Source organism: Berghia stephanieae, chromosome 3 (genome assembly GCF_034508935.2).
Source record: "Berghia stephanieae isolate SIO BIC M18660-M18661 chromosome 3, UCSD_Bste_1.3, whole genome shotgun sequence".
NCBI lineage: Eukaryota > Metazoa > Mollusca > Gastropoda > Nudibranchia > Aeolidiidae > Berghia > Berghia stephanieae.
In genome coordinates, this window is record NC_088362.1 from 10,556,569 (window position 1) to 10,578,010 (window position 21,442).

The window sequence follows — 21,442 nt, forward strand, 5'->3', positions numbered from 1 at the left end:
GAGAATGTGAGTAAAGTAGCCTTTTCCAAGGACTCAACTATACGGCGAGCGCGAGGCTCGAACCCAGGACCTTCCTATCCGAAAGCGAGTGTCATACCACAAGACCACATAGCCTTATGATCCAATATATAACCTATTCATTTTTCGTTTTCCGAAGGACTGGTTGGATAACACTTCCAAGGCGTTTGGAATCGGAAGAGTAGAAGGTGGTAGGTCACGACTTCTCTGCCTTATTATAATGTCGCGCTCTATGTTCCATGCGCACATAATTTGTTTTAGATTTTTATCTTACAACATTACCTGCTCCCTAATTTATCACTTTTGTATTCTTTAAATGAATGTGGCCAAGTTTGTTGCATTTATTCTTTATTTATTGAGCATTTATATAGCGCAATATCCACTAAACGTGCTCAAAGCGCTTTAACAAGGGTCCCTGGCCAACAGCAACTTTCAAGATTTCGGATGGGGTATATATCTAATCACTAATGAGAGTAATTGATATTTCCTCAACACACTTTCCATCATTTTAAATAATCAACAAAAGTTTTATTTATTTATTCCAAGTGATAAAGACGAAACGACAACCATCTATTTCTCTGTTTGATGTGGAGATTCATGATAAAAGATTTATAATGTAGGAATCAAAACACGACGTGAATTTCATTAGGGTAAGAGATAACTCAATCACGGAGATGTCAAAATCCCCTGCTATTTATTTTCTACTATCACCTGGAAACATCTGGGACAGATTGAGCAATGAACAATAATATTATGTTAATACAAAAGAAAACGGGAGGATTATGAACTGTCTACAGATTTAACGAAGCAACGCAATCGACGTTCAGGTTCCTGAGACTTTGTTTTAAAAAGTGAACCTTTAACTCGCTCAACCCTAACACTAAACTATGTCCGTAGTATACCCGGGGTTACTTTTACCCCATGCCTATTTATTACATTTATATGAGACAAATTATAGGCGTAGTCTCAAAGCTAATGTTCTTAATTAATATTTACATATTAATGGTAGTTGAATAAATCTACCTATGCACATGCTCATTTTTAATACATTTTTTTCCAATTTTGAAAAATAGCAAAAGTCTCTCGGATTGAGTGTACTGAGTTCGACAACCCGCCTCGTTGTGTGGCCTTGAGCAAGTCACCTCGCCCTAGCTCACTTTGCGCGCTGCACTGCGGCTGATGCTTGTGTTATTCCAGTCTTAACTTGGAATAGACCCTAAAGACAAATTTCCCCTTTGGGATGAAGGAAATTTATTTATTTATTTATTTATTTATTTATTTATTTATTTATTTATTTATTTATTTATTCATTTAATTATTTATTTATTCATTTTAACTGTAGCCTGTGGAAAGACATGCATTTAAAACTTTGGCCAGAAAGCTTTACCTTCAAATATCGATCGATCAATATTTGAAGGACGAGTGTTCTGGCCAATTGTTAAATATGTGTATTTCCAGAGTGCACAGTTAACCATTTAGGGGGCAGAGTGGCAATGGCATGGATGTTTTGCTTCGTAACCTGAAAGCAACGAGAGTTCCGACTTCCTGCAGCGGTGTGTATGGCCTTCAGCAAGTTCCACCGCCCAAATAAATTCACTTTTATGGGCTGAACTGCGGCTGACGCCTTGGGTATTCCAGTCTACCCTCGGAATAAACCCAAATGACAAATTTTCCCTTGGGTTAAATAAAGGAATTATTTTGAAAACAGTTCACTCGGTCAATATACCGGGTTGAAAGGGTTGGTCACATAATCTTTAAATATAGAAACTTGAGCTTTTATATAGTGCAATATCCTCTAAACGTGTTCAAATCTCTTTAAAGATAGTATGCGCTTGGCTAAGAAGTTCACAACATTGCCATCCGGAAGTATAACGGACAACACACAAAACTCTGTGTAACCATGATCGTTTATAGTCTGGACAAAACAGTTTAGTGAGAATTACTCGTAAACGCTGATGGCAAAAAACATTAACAAAGACCCGAGTGACGTCAACTTCATTATATCTATATGGGTCCTTTAGCCAACAACACTTCATCACATAGGACGAGACACGACGCTTGTTAAGCAAGATTATGATGGTTTTTCGACAGAGATAACGCATAACAGGCATGTATCGAAACCAATGGAATGCAATCATTTCATCAGTATGCCGCCAAGCTAACATTAATATAGGGCTTGACACTAAGAATATACATTTCTAGAGCGTATAAAATAACATAACAACCAGAAGAAGAAAAAAAAAACTTCTTTGGGAATCTAATTACTCTGAGAAAAGCTTTGAGGTTCGTTATTTCATTCTATCCATCATGATGGAGACAAAGGAGTATAGAAGATTTAAGCTTCAGGATGTTTCAATACCTTCTAATTAAATAATACATGACATTTATAATTGACAGGTGATGCAATTAGGAAATTATGATTTTCATCGCTCAGAAATAGAACAGTCAAATTGCGAGAAGAAATGAACAACAAAAACAACAACAAAAACAAAAACAACAACAAAACTGCAAAAAAAAATTGTTATTGAAATTATTATCAATGCATTGTGCGGCTATGTGGTCTAGTGGTATGACACTCGCTTTCGGATCGGAAGGTCCTGGGTTCGAGCCTCGCGCTCGGTGCATAGTTGAGTCCTTGGAAAAGGCTCTTTACTCAGATTCTCTCACCGTACTCAGGTGTAAAATGAGTACCTTGTCGTTAACAGCAGTGTCTTTGTCCCGTCCTACATGTTAAATGTTGCTTTTGACCAGGGACCCCTTGTAAAGCGCTTTGAAAACATTTTAGTGGATATTGCGCTATATAAAAGCTCCTTTTTGCTTACAGAGAAGTCATATAGCAAGATAACCATAAGCAGAGTAATAAGTACTATGAAAGTAAACTATTGATTAATTCAAGACACGTATAGCTAAACCCACGAACATATTATGTTAAAAAGATACATTTCAACGCATATTTCTGACAGAGCATCGTATTAAATGTTTGCAATGTAAAACGCCAGCTCTCTATTCTAATTTCAGGCAATGTATTACAAGTAGCTATGTGGACATGCGTTTCAACAATTCTAGGTGAGTGACAAATTAACCCTCTCCTAGTATAAAGCAAAATCGTCACATTTGTTACAAAATCGTCACATTTGTTACAAAATCGTCACATTTGTTACAAAATCGTCACATTTGTTACCAAATCGTCACATTTGTTACAAAATCGTCACATTTGTTACGAAACAATATACATTTTTCTTATTCAGATGTATTTTGTACATCACAAAATTTGAAGAAGGTTCTTTGTTTAATTAAAAAGAACATAAAATTGTTTTGTAGAGAGCTTGTTTGAGTTTAAAGAATCATTTTTTCTGCTGGGTAAGACTGCCATTTTGGGAAAATACTGAAAATGATGGGTAAGGAAAGGTTAAGGTTTCCTATCTGATAGAACGTAAATCCAGTCATGAATAAACACAGATGGTCACATGAAAGTGAAACAAATACAGTTGTGCCTTTGAAGTCTATCCTTGTACAGACCATTGCTTGATTTCCCAATGTGATCTCGTAGTTTATATTATTATGAACATCAGCCTGGATTTGACAGGAATCTGAACTGGGCCTCAACTTTCTCCCATCTGTTTGATTTTGATTTGGGTGCTAGGAGTGGGTGCTTTTATCTCAATTAGTTATTCATTCTGTCATCACAATAATATTTTTGTTGTATTTGGTGTATCCCAGCTGCCTGTTCAGTGAATACGATGAAGACGGGGAGAAGAAAATAAGAAAAGAGGATACAGGGTAAAGAGAGGACGAGGAGTCTGGAGATGTAGTAGAAATAGTAGTAGTGGTTGTAGTGGTAGTAGTAGTAGTAGTAGTAGTAGTAGTAGTAGTAGTAGTAGTATAGTAGTTTGTAGTAGTGTGATAGTAGTAGTAGTAGTAGTAGAGTTATAGTAGTAGTAGTAGTAGTAGTAGTATGTAGTAGTAGTAGTATGTAGTAGTGTAGAAGTAGTAGTAGTGGTATAGTAGTAGTAGTAGTAGTAGTAGTAGTAGTAGTAGTAGTAGTAGTAGTAGTAGTAGTAGTAGTATGTAGAGTAGTGTAGTAGTAGTAGTAGTAGTAGTAGTAGTAGTAGTAGTAGTAGTAGTAGTAGTAGTAGTAGTAAGTGGTAGTAGTAAGTAGTAGTAGTAGTAGTATAGTGAGTAGTAGTATAGTAGTAGTAGTATAGTAGTAGTATAGTAGTGTAGTAGTAGTAGTAGTAGTAGTAGTAGTAGTAGTAGTATAGTAGTAAGTAGTGATAGTGAGGAGAGGGTAGAGAGAGGTAGGGGATGGATGGATGGTAGAGAGAGGGAGAAAAGGAGTAACAGTATAGTCGTTGTAACAGTAGTATGATGTGAAGTAGTGGATAGGGAGGATATAAGGAAGTCAGGGAATTAGCACTGGAAAATCAAAACAAGAATATAAAATCTGGTCATAAAGATAAATGGAATGAATGAAAGGAAGAGTAAAAAGCTCACCGTGTTGTCATAGTCCCCGATATATCCTGTGATGTAGCGACTGTGAATGCTGAAAATAATTTTATTGTACATATATCATCATGATCAAGCTTGACCAATGAACATCACTATTATCATCATCATTATCGTCATCATCGTGTTATCAACATCATCACATCACATCTTCATCATCATCATCATCATCATCATCATCATCATCATCATCATCATCATCATCATCATCATCATCACCATCATCATCGTCATCATCATCACCATCATCATCGTCATCATCTCATCATCATCATCATCATCATCATCATCATCATCATCATCACCATCATCATCATCATCATTATCGTCATATCGTCATATATCATTCATTCACCATCTTCATCGTCATCATCATAATCATCTATCATCATCATAAATTATCTTCCCATTATCATGCAAATGATAATTAGGATGTTCCATTGCTTACAAATTATTGACATCAACCATAACAAAAAAGCCTGAGTGACTCAACTTATCATTTCTATCTTTTGACAGAACGAAGATGACGTCACTCTGGTGTTTGTTATTGTTTTTTGCCATCCGCGTTTATGAGTAGTTCTCACTAAATTGTATTAACCAGACTATAAACGTTAAAGGTTTGTGTATTGGACCGTTATACCTCCGGATGGCAAAGTTGTGAGCTTCTTAGCCAAGCGCATACTAACTATATTTTGTTGTGGCGAGTAACATTCATCACGGACTGCGGATACGTTAAGGATTCACAAGGTTGATGATTCAGATACAATAGTAATAAATGTGATTGTCGGCAGATAATCAACAGTCTCTGTGGCGCAATCGGTTAGCGCGTTCGGCTGTTAACCGAAAGGTTGGTGGTTCGAGCCCACCCAGGGACGTTTTTTTTTTTTTCTTTCATTTTGAATTTTAAAATGAAATAGTTTTTGCTTGTTTCACGAATGGAGAAAACATGTACTTGAATCTTCCTTCTTTTTTTTTGGCTGGACTCTAAATGCTGCTGCTGATGATGATGATGATGATCATGATGATGATGATGATGATGATGATGATGATGATGATGATGATGATGATGATGATGATGATGATGATGATGATAATGACGATAATATGATAGTTGATGATGATGATGATGATGATGATGATGATAATGCTGATGACGATGATGATGACGATATATTGATAGTTGATGATGATGATGATGATGATGATGATGATGATGATGTGATGGTGATGGTAATGATGGTGATTAAATTTAATAATGTAATGTTTTGTAGTGATAGCGAATCCATTAAGTTTTAACGATTTCAAATAACTCACAACAGCTAGACTAAAAAGTATTTCAATAACAAGTTGGGTACTCACTCTCGGATTACCATAACAACTATAAACATAATTACAATGACGTCATCAGTTTGGCCGGGTTGCCAGAGAGGATGCGTAGAAAGTAAGAGGGGATTAAGGCAACAAAAATAGTACCCGAGACCAACTACACCACCGAAGGTCAGTGATAATTAGATCTTGGTACTTCTTGACCTCACACGTCATGAGTACGATAAATATAGATAGAATGCGCTTGGCCAAGGAGTTCACAACATTGTCATCCGGAAGTATAACGGACCAACACACAAACTCTGTGTAACCACGAACTTTTATAGTCTGGTTGATACAGTTTAGTGAGAACAACTCACAAACGCGGATGGCAAAAACAATAACAAAGGCCTGAATGACGTCATCTTCGAACTATCTATAAACGGGGTTCTCGTGTTGTTTCTTTTTTAAATATTTGGAATCGATTATGGAGATATCGAACCACGCGTTGGTGGTTCGAGTCCAACCAAGAATGGATGGTTTTTTCTTTAATTATTATTTGAAAGCTAAACTATTTTGTTTTGTTTTTTTAGTGTTTGTGTGTTTCCTTTATTTTTAAGGAGAGATTAGTTGTTGTTTTTGGAGATATACGATCTTGCTTTATTGATTAACCCTTAATGACAAGACTGAATTCTTCTTTTAAAAACTAATTTCTTAATTTCTCTTAATGCGACTCAAGCATCATCATTGCTATTGTTCATTATTGTAATTGCTTTTTGTTAAAATGGCTTGAATTGGATTCAATAGTCTGAATGTCACGTCGCCCAGCAACGGCGGCCATCGTGGTTCTGAACAATGAAAATCCCTTCTTTAAATTCTTCATGCTGGCTAGAACTTTTCATATGTCTTGTGATCAGAAGTGTAAAAGTCAAAACATGATCAGATTTATTATGAGTTTTTTTTCCTCTGGATACGCTTTATGCTCGTCGGAAAAATATTTCATAAGGGCGTCCGCTATTGTTCCGATAGTTTAGAGCCAGTTACTAAGTTACCATGCGTCATTACGAGGGAAGTGACGTTACGACTGTTGAAGCGAATTGCTCTTTGCTAAAATGGTTTGAGTTATAGTCAAGTTAAAATCACATCGAATCTTCTTTATAATCGCCTTATTCAACAAATACAAAGGAGCAATTTAGGCATCATTTGAAATAATAATAAATGTGCGTGGTTGATAGTCAACAGTCTCTGTGGCGCAATCGGTTAGCGCGTTCGGCTGTTAACCGAAAGGTTGGTGGTTCGAGCCCACCCAGGGACGTTTTCTTTTTTTCTTTTTCTTTTTTGAATTTAAAAATAAATGGTTTTTGCTTGTTTCTCGAATGGAGGAAAAATGTGCATTTATCTTTCTTCTTTTTTTTTTTACACATGATTTGACTATAAAGATGATGATGATGATAATAATGATGATGATGATGATGATGATGATAATAATGATGATGATGATGATAATGATGATTATTTGTTGTTTTTGGAGATATGGGATCTTGTGTTATTGGTTACCCCTTAATGACAAGACTGAATTGTGCGTTGTGCGGCCTTGAGCAAGTCACCTCGCCCTAGCTCACTTTGCGGTGCTGCTCTGCGGCTGACGCCTCGGTTATTCCAGACAAATTTCCCCTTGGCGATGAATGAAGAAAATATTATTATTAACTGTTTCATCCACCCTTGTCAGATTCCTATCCAACATCCATGCTAGCACCCCAATTTTTCACCTTTATCCTTATCACATCAATGGAGGTTATCATAATTTCAAACACTATTAACTATCCTGTTATCTTATACGACTATGCGGTCTTGTGGAATGAATGACACTCGGAGCGGCTCAAAGTTTGTTGAGTTCTTGGAAAAAAAGGCTTTAAACTCACATTATGTCACCGTACTCAGGTGTAAAATTGGTACTTGAACGTAAACAGCATTGTCTCTAGCTCTATCCAGAAAAAATACTGAATTGTAATTTTACCTAATTATTGGCGGCATGTCTCGTCTTACATGATTCGGCGTTACTATTGGCTTAGAACCCCTTGTTAACCTTTTCCTTACCAGCCTTTTTCAAAATTTTCCCCAAAATTTCACACCCACCCAACACAAAAATAGAATTTTCTTACTCAAACAGAAAGGCAACAAATATATATTATATGCCAAATATTGATCAGCAAAATGAACTCTACAGCACAGTGTCACGTTTTTATAGCTATAATCAAACATTTTCTTTATATTGTGTGATTTTCAAAATAAATCAGAATCATAGTCGTGCTGGTTGGATTGTAACGAATATGACGATTTTCCTATGATTGGTAAGGAGAGGGTTAAAGACTTTTAGAGGATATCGCGCTATTTAATACTCAGTTTCTTTATCTGCTCACGAATAAATCCTCTACAGGTCAAGACAGCAGCTGCTGCCTTTTATCCCAATGACAGGCAAACACTAATTCCCAGGTACTTCCCTGTCTGGTAAGCAAGGTAGACCATCCTTGCCAAGGTGAGCCTACTACTACCTATTTCTAGTTCATACTGTAAACCTTGGGAGATAAATTGTTTAGAGTAAGGATTAACCTGTTTACGGATATAGTGTCAGATTGCAGCCAAAGTTGGTTTTGTTTCAATCCAATCAACACATCGGTATTTTGATCTGGAAACGGTTTCGTAAACAAAAAAATGTAAACAAAAATTCACTCCTGTAATATCTTAGTTGTGAAATTGCATATGAGAGAGAATGAGAATGTTTGTCTTTGATTGCGTAGTCCTTCAGAGTCATTAAGCCCAAGGAGGCGAAGTTTATTCCTATTTCGATAACGTGAAACTGACGGTAATAATTGCTTGCTACCCTTTTGATCGGACGCTAGCCTATCGCAAAGTACGTTCCGCCAAATCTAAGAGACCCAGCTATCCAATCACTTCACAGCTGGATAAACAAGGAGAATCAGAAGTAAAAAATCTTGACTTCTCCATGGATTGATCTCGGTCCCTTTGGGTGTGAAGCGAGTGCTCTACCAACTGAGATATCGAGAGCCCACTTTATTGTCTTTGATAGCAATAAATATTATTTTTTTAAACGTCAATGTTCATAGTTGACTCTTCGAATTGACTTAAAAGGACATTTTTATGGATAGTTATGGATTAGATGATCAATCATAAACACAGTAATGAGCATACCAATTAATCAGTGAATATGTGATCAATCATCTCAAAACGGTTTTATGCCGGGATGAGCCTGTTGTCAATGTTTTATCTTTGCGTTTTCTACCTAGATTTTTAACACGGCTCTTCTGACACAAGGACAAGACCTGCCAGTGTATTAATAAATATTAATTCTTATACCCAACCGTGCGGCTATGTGGTCTTGTGGTATGACACTCGCTTTCGGACCGGAAGGTCCTGACTTGGAGCCTCGCTCAGCGCATAGTTGAGTCCTTGGAAAATGCTCATTACTAACATTCTCTCACCGTACCCAGGTGTGAAATTAGTACCTGGTCGTTAAACAGCGTTGTCTCTGTCGGAAAAAAATTGTAAAAATATCGCCTAACAGGAGTCATGTATCTTTCCACATGTTACGTGTTGCTGTTGGTCAGGAGCCCCTTGTAAATCGCCTTGAGCACATTAAGTGGATATTGCCCTATATAAAAGCTCACGTTTTTGTTTTGTTGTTTTGTTTTTGTTTTTTTAATCAAATCAATTTCCATAAAGCATTTTGCTTATTATTTTTCTCAATCAAATCCATTTTCCCCGAGTGTCAATGTCATTCTGCATTTGCTTCATCGATTAAGGGGCAGATAATCTCTCACTTAGACAGCTAATTGTAATGTATAAAAACTTAACATTCCATTTATGTGGAGTTATGAAAAACAACAAACATTCTGAATAGACAACAAATATAAGCATCTGTGTATCGAATCAGATAAATGTTGCTATAGAAGGAATGGAATTGACGTCACTCAGCTCTTTTTAATTGTTTTTAAACAGCAATATATTTATGATAAGTTCTCATTAAGTTACATTAATCAGACTATGAACGTTTAAGGTTACCCATAGTTCTGTGTGTTGGTACGTCATATACGGCAGATGTTGTGGGTGTTTTACCTAAACGCATAGCATCAATTGAATTGGTGATGAATGAAGGTAAAAGATTCAGCTTAATAATAATATAAACAAGCTAGTAAAATACATGATGTAGAACAGAGCTTTCGGTAGAAATTTAAACTATTGTGTACACTCACAAATACCGACAGGTTTTAGGTACTGTTTTTTGTGCAAGGACTGAGTTCAGGCAAAATTGCAGCAAAAAACTGAAAGGAAAATAAACATGGGATTGATCGGCATTGATATTGTGGAGTTAGTTTTATATTTGAGTCTGTAAGTTTGTTTTGTCTTGAACTATTGCCGTCCGCCTTCTAATCAAGCGACTGGAAAGACTCGGCACTCGGCACCTTGCATAATTCTATTGACAAATTCCCTCCGCTGGTCTCATGATGAGAGAGAGAGAGAGAGAGAGAGAGAGAGAGAGAGAGAGGAGAGAGAGAGAGAGAGAGGGGGGGGTAGAAAGTAATTCTTGGTAAAATAAAAAGGACTCAATTAAATCTATATAATATTCTATTAACAAGTTAACTGCCGTACACTATAAAATTCGTACGAGTATTAAAATTTTGACCAGAAAATTAGTCCTTCAAATATGATCGATTTAAATGACACTCGTCTTGGCAAAAAATCTCAAACATGGGACTTAAGAGAAGAACTCAAGAGCTCTCAGGTTTCAGAGTTTTTAGCTAATAATAGGTCATTTTAATTCGATCGATATTTTAAGGAATAGTATTCTGGCCAAAATTGTAAATACCTTATTTCAGAGTAGGTCGATATTTTGTGTTTGTCCAAAACAGTACCTTATTATCAAATTAATACATAAAGTGTTGCTATTGGTTCTTGTTGTATATTTTTACATTTTGTGCATTTGCATATATATATGTATACATTGTCGCCATCGATTCTCAACTTTGTGTTTATACATTTTTATTCATGCCACGTCTGTAAACGAATTTCATTTTTTTTAATGAATTAAGTATAATCTTCTTCATTATTATTTTTTCATATTTATATTATTATTATTATTATTATTATTATATTTATTATTATTATTATTATTATATTATTATTATTATATTATTATTATTATTATATTATCATCATTATTATTTATTATTATTATTATTATTATTTTTATTATTATTAATTATTATTATTATATTATTATTATTATTATGACACATCTTCCCATACATTAGTCTAAACAGTCCATACTCAAATATCACAGTATCAATGTCAATCAATCCCTTGTTTTATTTACTTTTTTTTTTTATTGGCTGCGATTTTGACAGATTTCAGCCTTAGCATAATAATCACGGTACCTACCATCGGTCGGTGTCTGGGAGTTTTTATTTGTTAAGACGGTTGTTTTTACCTGAGATTTTATATTTTATATTATTGACGACACTAGGCTTACGACATCCCTTCTTATTTACAACAATTTGTCTTCAAAATGTTATCAATAACATAAAGTTTATTTCGGAATTGACTGTATCTTACACATCTTCGCATATATTAGTCTTAATGATACACACTCAAATGAAAAACAACTTCTCAGTATCAATGTCATTAAATACCATGTTTATTTACTTTTGTATACTTTTTTTTCTTTGGCTGGGATTTTGACAGAGCTCAGTCCTGGCACAAAACCCGTTCCTACCACCTGTCGGTATTTGTGAGTGTACACAACAATATAGTTCATATTTCTACCGCAACGCTCTGTTGATCTGCATCGTGAAGTTTTGCTTGATTGTTTTTATTTATTGTTAAGCTGAATAGTTTACCTGAGATTCTACGTTATAGGCGATAGCAGACGTCCAACAAACCCTTAATTAACAACTATTTGTCTTAGAAATGTTATCAATAACAAAAAGTTGGTTTTGGAATTGAACTAAACGATAATAAACATTGCTTTGGCATTTTTATACCTTGTCGTATTATAGATAGTTCGAAGTTGACGTCACTCGAGTCTTTGTTATTGTTTTTGCCATCCAGGTTTATGAGTAATCCTCACTAAAATGTATTAACCTGACTATAAACGTGCATGGTTACACAAAGTTTTGTGTGTTGGTCCGTTATACTTCCGGATGGCAATGTTGTGAACTTCTTAGCCAAGCGAATACTGTCAATTGTTCCTAGTTTACTTAATGCTCCTTGTGCAACATTATCATTTTGAGCAAAATTCATTTTCATAAGATTCAGGTTGCATATTGTACTTTGAGTTTCTTTTCCTGATTTCGAATTATATCACGGCAATACGCTTCAACAGTCGTATCGTCTCTGCCCTTGTTATGACACATGGTAACTTAGTAACTTTCTCTTATGAAATATTTCTCCGACGAGCATAAAAGCGTATCCAGAGGAAAAACATAAATCTGATCATGTTTTGACTTTAACACATTCTGATCACAAGACATATGAAAAGTTCTAGCCAGCATGAAGAATAAAAAGTACCGATTTTCTTTGTTTAGAGCCACGATTGCCGCCGTTGCTGGGCGACGTGACATCAGATAATTGAATCCAATAGGCCAGTGAAGTCGTGACGTCACACCTTCTACTCTTCCGGTTCCAAACTCTTTGGAATTTTTAATATAACCAGTCAATATATGTTTCATATTGAATCATAAGGTGGCATAACTATTTTAGTAGCAAGATGTACAGGCAAATTATTCTTAAGATTACGGGACGTAAAAGTCCGAGAGGATGGATAATCTTTATTGACGACCAGAATATATTAAGACTAAAAAATAAGATGCCATCACTGAGATATCAAGACAATCATTTAAACAAGATATGATGTATCCAATTCTCCGGAGGAGTGGTTTTACCCTTCAAATTACAAAAGATTGAGCTTTTATATAACGAAATATCCACTAAACGTGCTCAAAGCGCTTTACAAGGGGTCCCTGTTCAACAGCACCATTTAACATTGAGGACAAGACAAGACACCTGTAATGCGATATTATAATGTATTTTCGGACAGAAAACGCCGTTAACGGCCAGGTACTCATTTTACACCTGAGTACGGTGAGAGAATGTGAGTAAAGAGCCTTTTCCAAGGACTCAACTATGCGGCGATGAGACTCGAACCTAGGACATTCCGATCCGAAAGCGAGTGTCATACCACAAGACCACATAGCCACACAATAATTATTTACATCACATCGTTGTTCCCTACTCTGCTGTACTCTGAAAAGAAAAATACACGTATTTAACAATTTGGCCAGAGAAAAAAAAATTCCTTCAAAGATTAATCAATTAACATAATGCCATCTTGTCAAAATATTTCAAACCCAAGAGTTCCAGAAACCCCCAGATCTGAGAGTGGTGTGTTTTGACGAGTTTAGGGTTATTATAATAAATCAATATTTGAAGAACGCGTTTTCTGGTCAAACTTTAAATTATCTGTTTGTTTAGAGTACGGCAGTTTTGTGTCTTGACTGGCATTCAACAAGATTTGGTCCAAATACGCTGCAAAAAAGTCACTTCCCTCGTAATGACGCATTGTAACTTAGTAACTGGTTCTAAACTATCGGAACAATGGCGGACGCCCTTATGAAATATTTCTCCGACGAGCATAAAAGCGTATCCAGAGGGGAAAAAAACATTATAACACTGATCATGTTTTGACTTTTACACATTCTGATCAAACGACATATGAAAAGTTCCTGCCAGCATGAAGAATAAAAAGAACAGATTTTCTTTGTTGAGAACCACGATGGCCGCCGTTGCTGGACGACGTGACATCAGACTATTGAATCCGATTGTACACACTTAAATGTAAGATGGTTCACAAAATGAATCATGTTTGTTTACGTTTGATTATTGGCTTGGTTTTGACAGCTCTCGTGCCTGGCACAATAATAGTAGTACCAACCACCTGTCGGTGTTTTTGAGTGTGAACAATAGTTCATATTTCTACCAAAACATTCCGTTCTGCACACGGTATTAATTTTTCTTCTAGTTATTTGCCACCCATTGTGTTAATCTTGTGTTATGTACAGATCAGCTTGCACTTATTCGCAGGTCTGATAACCCAATTCCTTATGGGCTCATTGTTGTACTGGAAATATCAAAAGATGACGCAAAATAGTGTCCATTACAAGAATGTTGAACGAGGCCCATAAATGAGTTCGGATGTCAGACCTGCATATAAGACGGTATGGATAGATGAGAATATATTGTTCAGCGCAAAAAAAAAAATCAGAATTAAGAAAATTCAATTTCTGAAATTTAATAGAAAAAAGAACCCACTCTCCTGAATTAAGGAATTTATTTCAAGTCAAATATTGAGCTTAAAATTATTTTTTTAGAATCAACCTCCCCCCGACAAAATACAGATTTCACACGATTTCTCAAATATTTCGACCAAGATGGGTTTTTTGTTTTGTTTTTGTTTTGTTTGTTGGTCTGCACAGGGAAATGTCCCTCTCGTTATTTGTGTTGCATCGTGTCAATCTGTCAATCTGGTTTTGTGTCCGAGAAAAACTCGTTTTTAAAAAAAATGGTTGTAAAATCAGAGTTAACAAAACTAAGAGCACTCGGATGCCTTTATATCTGGAGTCCCGTTTAGAAAATTGAGCTACTTGTCTTTTTTAGCTCTTCTTCCAACCCCCCCCCCCCCCCCCCCCCCCCACAACACACACCCTGGTCACTCTGCAGTGATTGGGTAGCTGTGTCTGCTAGATTTGGTGGAGAATATTTTGCGATGGATTAGTGTCCTATCCAAAGGATAGCTTACAATTGTAATTGTCCGATTCAAGCTACAGAAATAACAATAAAGTCTGGTTCCACGGGGCAATACCTCTGAATGAGTACTCACCCAACCTAACACTGTTTTGAGATGATCGCTCACTATTTTTTGCAAAGTTGATTCCATTACCTGGGATTCTTTATTATTGACGATATATTATGGCTTACACAAATACGTGTAATTTACAATCATTTGTCTTAGAAATGCTATCAATAAGAGAGCTCGCGATATATATATATATATATATATATATATATATATATATATATATATAAATTTATATATACATATATATATATATAAATTTATATATATATATATATATATATGTATGTATAAAGCGAGAGAAGAGTTAAAGAAAGAGAGAGAGAGAGTGAGAGAGAGAGAGAGAGAGAGAGAGAGAGAGAGAGAGGGGGGGGGGAGTTGGTTTTTGGAATTGGCATAAAATTAATGGATAAAACATATTATAAAACAAACAGATGCATTGGCATTTTCATTGTTTGTTTTTCTTCTAGTTCTTTTTTTCTAACCATTGCCCCCAGGCTGTACCAATAGCATAGTGAAAAAAGTTATAGCCAGCATGAAGAATAAAAAATACCGAATTTCTGTGCTTAGAACCGAGCTGATCGTTTCTGGGCGGACGTGTCATCAGACTATATATAATCCTATTATGGCAGATTGGCTTTTACCTGCAAACGTAACATGACTAATATATTTGTCTAAGTTTACATAATTTCAGGTTTGTAAAAGATTTCATCGCGGATTTTGATGATTTATGGATAAATTCGATTTATGGATTAATTCAGTATGGATGGACTCATTTTATTTTATTTGTCCAATCGAAGAATAAGTTTGTCAACAGACTTTCGATCTTCCAGTATCGTGAATCTCCAGAGGACTTGCCATCTATAGATAGTATGCGCTTGGCTAAGAAGCTCATAGCATTGCCATCCGGAAGTATAACGGACCAACACACAAAACTGTGTGTATCCATGAACGTTTATAGTCAGGTTAATACAGTTCAGTGAGCATTACTCATAAACGCGGATGGCAAAATAAAAATAACAAAGACCTGAGTGACGTCATCTTCGAACTATCTATAGCCTGACACTGAAACCCAAAAGGACTGGCAGTTTGACGTCATTGTTTGTTTTTCAGTCTTTGCTTTGTACCCTGAAGGTAGCGAGTTCTATCACCCGCCGCTGCGCTTTGTGGCCTTGAGCAAGTCATCTCGCCCTAGCTCAATTTGCGGCGCTGCACTGCGGATGACGCCTGGGTTATTCCAGTTTTCGCTTGGAATAGACCTTAGAGAAAAATTTCCCCTATGGGATGAATAAAGGGAGTTTTATTTTTATTTTATTTATTTATTTATTTCTAGCTCAATGGAAAATACCTCTATAGAAGGAACGAAATAGACGTCATTCATCCCTTTGCTACTGTTTATAGACAGCTATCTGGGTGGTTAGTTATCACTAAATTATATCAATCAAGCTGTAGACGTTCAAAGTTACACATAATTTTTTTGTGTTGGTGCACTATATCTGGTTGTGGATGGTGTGCGTATTTTACCTAAACACTGAGAATCAATAGGATATACCTGGAGCACAATAGGATTCAATAGTCTGATGTCACGTCCGTCCATCAACGAGCAGCTTGGTTCTAAACAAAGAAAATCGGTACTTTTTATTCTTCCAGCTGGCAAAAACTTTTTCAAATGTCATCTGATCAGAATGTTTAAAAGTCAAAACATGATCAGATTTATGTTTTTCTCCTCTGGATACACTTTTATGCTCGTCGGAGAAGTATTTCATAATTGCGTCCGCCATTGTTCCGATAATTTAGAACCAGTTACTAAGTTACAAGGGAAGTGACGTCACGACTGTTGAAGCGTATTCCTCTCTGCTGATTGATAATACAATGATTTTTTCACTCAACCACCTCGCCTCATTGCTATTTTCAAACATTCAATGTTAAACTACAGGAAATTGTTGTTAACGCAAGCAATGAACTCGTCCTTGTATGATATGAAGATGGCAGATATAATAATATGATAAATCTGTCAAAGATCTTATGTGTTTCTCTCAGTAAATTCCTAACATTGAAAACAGCTGTTACAAAAACACTCATCTTTCACTCCTCTCCAAGATTAGTCTTACCTGAAGGTTCCCTCTTTTGCCTGTAGCATCGTAATGGTGGCGCAATAAAAAAACAAACACAAACATAAAAATTACAATCAAAGACACGACTGTTACTCAAAATATAATATGTGGATTCAAACCAAGGTGCATATATAGCCAGGTCTGATAACCGAGCGCGATTGTGGCCTGTTTTAACATTGCATGCAGCTATGGACAATATTTTGCGTTGGTATGAGAGTATATCCATTACAACAATGAATCCATAATAATATGAGTTTTGTCAGACCTGCAAATAGGTAGGCACCTCGATTTAAACTAATTAAAGTATATCATGAAGACGCTTCAAATGTGAATAAGACATTGTACAAAGTTGTGTTGAATCGAATTAACTTGGAATGAAAATGTAAATCAATGAAAATCCATAAATGTGACCCACCGTACCAAAGCGGTATTATGTCGGGATCCACTCGGTAAGGGAAATGGAATTCATAGCCACAAATATCCAACTTGGGTTTAATTTCTGTACGTTATCGTGGAGTATAAAGACTATTTCTTGCATTGCAAAAACTTCTAAGCTCCAATTTCTCATAATTTTATCTCTAAATTCACTTTTTGGGGTCTGAATCATCCCGACATAATACCGTTTTGAAACGGAGGGTCACACGTCTCCTATTTTCGTACTTTGTAAAATTAAGGATGCCCAGGTAATCGCTCATACTTAAGGCGTTTATTCTGAAATAAAAAAAGAAATATAATAGATTCAACAACTACGTCATCTAGTTGAATTAAATATCTTTATATATATAGTTAATATTGAAAATTTGGGAAGTATTGCTCAAATAAATACGGCGGCCTATGGTATGAGTAAAATTAAAATTCGACAGTGCTACTGGTATGCTCGGCAGCTCTTCATTGGCTCTCAATTAAAACTACGTGAAGTGAATACAACAGCTCTTTTTTATGTTTTCAACAGAAGTGACCCAGCATTTATCAAAGAATCAATGACAACATACACGTCAGCTTAAGCGCTGATATCGAAGGGTCCCAACTGGTATCATCGTCCAAAATTTGTTGTTGTTTTTTTTATTGAGCTTTTATATAGCGCAATATCCACTGAAAGTGCTCCAAACACTTTACAGGGGGTCCCTGGACAACAGCAACATGCAACATGTAAGACGGGAAAAGACGCCTGTTAGGCGATATTACAATTTTTTCGGACAAAGACACCGCTGTTAGCGGTCAGGTACTCATTTTAAACGTGAGTACGGTGAGAGAAAGTGAATAAAGAGCCTTCTCCAAGGACTCAAACTACAAGAGGCTCGAACCCATGACCTTCCGATCCGAAAGCGAGTGTCATACCACTGGACCACATAGTCGCAGAAGAAGAAGAAGAAGAAGAAGAAGAAGAAGAAGAAGAAGAAGAAGAAGAAGAAGAAGAAGAAGAAGAAGAAGAAGATTCAATTTGTTTTGTTGGGGGGGGGGGGGTTGTTGTTTTTTTTTTCTTCTTTGTGTATATTTTTTTCTTGTTTTATTGTTTTTTTGTTTGGTTGGTTGGTTTTTATTTTGGTAGATATTTATGCTACGAATTTGATTTTCAGCATCTAAATAACCCTGACATAATATCCGTTGAGCGATAGACTAGGTCAAAGATATAGAATTTAATTTTTGTCTATGGGTGGCTGCGAAACGTCAATGTTAAGACACACTTAATGTCTGTCGAATCTCGATGAAAATCCATAAATCTCCCATTTTCGTAATTTGTGAAATTAAGGAAGCACAGGTAATCGCTCATAATGTTCGTCTATAAATTAGCCTGGTCTGGTTTATTACAAATTGTGAAAACAATGTTCGTAATTTGCCTTAATGATCGCTTCCAAAATAAAATTTTAAAAGAGACAATGTAAAAATTCGTAAGGTAAATATGAATATTAATAAAAAAATATAAAAAATCCACTGATTTACAATGCTCAAAGTGATTCAGTGTTTCATTTATTCTTTCAGCAGACAATATGAATGTGTCTCATCTGGTCAAAAAGCCAAGCAATGTTAAGCCTGATCAGCGACCGGATGGGTGACGGCGATGATGAAAAATTCTGATCCCGAAGTTGTGTTCTTGGGTAAGGCAATTTGCACACATTATCCTATTCAACTGAGATGTGAATGAGCACCTGGTTACAGGCAAGGACGGAAACTGTAAGAGTGTTAGTACAAAAAGGACGCTTAAAAAGCAACTAGTGCTGTATGAAACGGAAATAGGTTCCTTTTGGCCTACTGAGGGAATAAATGACAAGTTGTGGAACGCATTGAGCATTGTGAATCCATAGAAATGCTTTCTATCACTGTCCATATCTAATTTATAAAAGTGTGGTTATCATTAAAGAAGGCATTCATCTTGACTCAAATTTTGAGAGTTAATCTTAAAGTTGAATTTCATCTCCAGTTTCATCTCTAGACGATACTGTTTAGAAATGATTGGTCAGATTTGATTTTTGATCTAGTCCTAAACATACAACTCTCCTTACCTATATCTGGGATGACTTTCAATTTAAACCGACGTGCACATATTTTAAGGTCTGATAACTGAGCGCAACGGCGGGCTTGATTTAACATTGTGGTAATGGGCAACACAGATTTCATGCGCACCGTAGAGGATCGTGATTCGTGGAGACAGCTGACCGGCAGCGTGCTCAAGAGCACAAGCCACCATGGATGATGATGAATGGGCAATATTTTGCGTGGATTTGAGAGTTATTTCCCTTACAACAAAGAGTTATCAGACCAGCAAATAAACACGCGTCAGTTATAGACAGCCAAGCATTGTGACGATTTCACAGCACTTTACGGTGGGTGAAATACAATATGTTATAATATACGATTCTTAAACTCTTGCTTTTTGAAATTGGTTTCAATGATCTGACGTCACGTCGCCCAGCAACGGCGGCCACCGTGGTTCTAAACAAAGAAAATCGGTACTTTTTACTCTTCATGCTAGCTAGAACTTTTCATGTGTCTTGTGATCAGAATGTGTAAAAGTCAAAACATGATCAGATTTATAATGTGTTTCCCCTCTGGATACGTTTTTATGCTCATCAGATAAATATTTCATAAGGGCGCCCGCCATTGTTCCGATAGTTTAGAGCCAGTTACTAAGTTACCATGCGTCATTACGAGGGAAGTGACGTTACGACTGTTGAAGCGTATTCGGGAGGTAATTTCCAATCGTGCACGAGCTTGCGAATGAGCCTTAAGAAAAAGTTCGAATTCCAAAAAACACAAGAGTGTAATAATCTTTTATTCTACCCCTCAAATGATTCTACTTTCGTCATCTTTAAATAAAAGGCATGTTTAAAAAACATATAAATTATCATTCTTTTTCCCAGAATCTAATGTTTATTGAAATGTATAAAACTTTTTTTTTTTAAAATTGAGCTTTATATGTCGCAATATCCACTAAATATGCTCAAAGCGCTTTACAAAGAGTCCCTGACCAAAGCAACATTTAACATATAGGACGGGACATGACGCCTGTTAGGCGATATTACAATTTTTCGGACAAAGACAACGCTGTTAACGGCCAGGTACTTTTCCAAGGACTCAACTATGCGCCGACCGCGAGGCTCGAACCCAGGACCTTCCGATCCGAAAGCGAGCGTCATACCACTAGACCACATAGCCGTACAAAACGCTTGATAGAAAATCTGACGTCACGATAATATTCATTCATCTTGTCTAGTAGTCCTTTAGAGCCACGAGCCCCTGGAACATGCATTTATGCCGATTTTCGTAGCTTGAATCGAGCGATAAAAATTGCTTGCTATCCTTTCGATAGGACGCTAGTCGCTGGTCTACCGTACAGCTCTTTCCGTCAGCTCTTACAGAACCAGCTACCCAATCACTGCTGGGTGGACAGAAAAAAAATCTCGACTGCATCGGGTTCGATCTGGGTCCCTTTGCGTGTGAAGCGAGTGCTGAACCAACTGATCTATAGGGATTATTTTAGGGGATAGAATATTGTTGTTGACGGAAAAGTACTTTAGCAATGTACGGCTATGTACGGCTATGTGGTCTAGTGGTATGACACTCGCTTTCGGATCGGAAGGTCCTGGGTTCGAGCTTCGCTCGGTGCATAGTTGAGTCCTTGGAAAATGTTCTTTATTCACATTCTCTCAACGTACTCAGGTGTAAAATGAGTACCTGGCCGTTAACAGCCTTGTCTCTGTCCGAAAAAAATATAATATCGCCTTACAGGCGTCATGTCTTGTCCCAAATGTTATATATTGCTGTTGGACAGGGACCCCTTGTAAAGCGCTATGAGCACGTTTAGTGGATATTGCGCTATATAATAAAAGCTAACTTTTTTTTTTTTACTTGAGCAAAGTAATCGTCAAAATTAAGTTTGTTTGTTTAACTTCACTATGCTTGTCATAACACTGGAGTGATGGCCTCGTGCTATGCTACATCTCTATAGAATCTAAATTGTTTTAACACAAGTTCCAGCTCAGGTCAATGGTTGTTTTCATAGTCTGTAATGACCAGATAATAACAGAGCACCTGTCCGGGTATAGATTCTACACAACATTCCATGTCTCCT

At 36.4% G+C, this 21,442-nt stretch overlaps 1 protein-coding gene and 2 non-coding genes across 3 annotated transcripts in view; 2 read left to right on the top strand and 1 right to left on the bottom strand.

Annotated features, from left to right (window-relative positions):
* The window catches only part of LOC144969461 (ras-related and estrogen-regulated growth inhibitor-like), a 69,488-nt gene that overhangs the window by 32,307 nt on the left and 15,739 nt on the right, over positions 1 to 21,442 (bottom strand). Inside the window, exon 3 of the mRNA XM_078908582.1 lies at positions 4,513 to 4,561. The gene's annotated coding sequence lies outside the window, so the exon portion shown is untranslated. The remainder of the gene's footprint in view (positions 1 to 4,512; positions 4,562 to 21,442) is intronic.
* On the top strand, positions 5,326 to 5,399 carry Trnan-guu (transfer RNA asparagine (anticodon GUU)). The gene has a single exon. It is a non-coding gene; the product is annotated as a tRNA-Asn (tRNA).
* Trnan-guu (transfer RNA asparagine (anticodon GUU)) lies at positions 7,071 to 7,144 on the top strand. Its single transcript has one exon. It is a non-coding gene; the product is annotated as a tRNA-Asn (tRNA).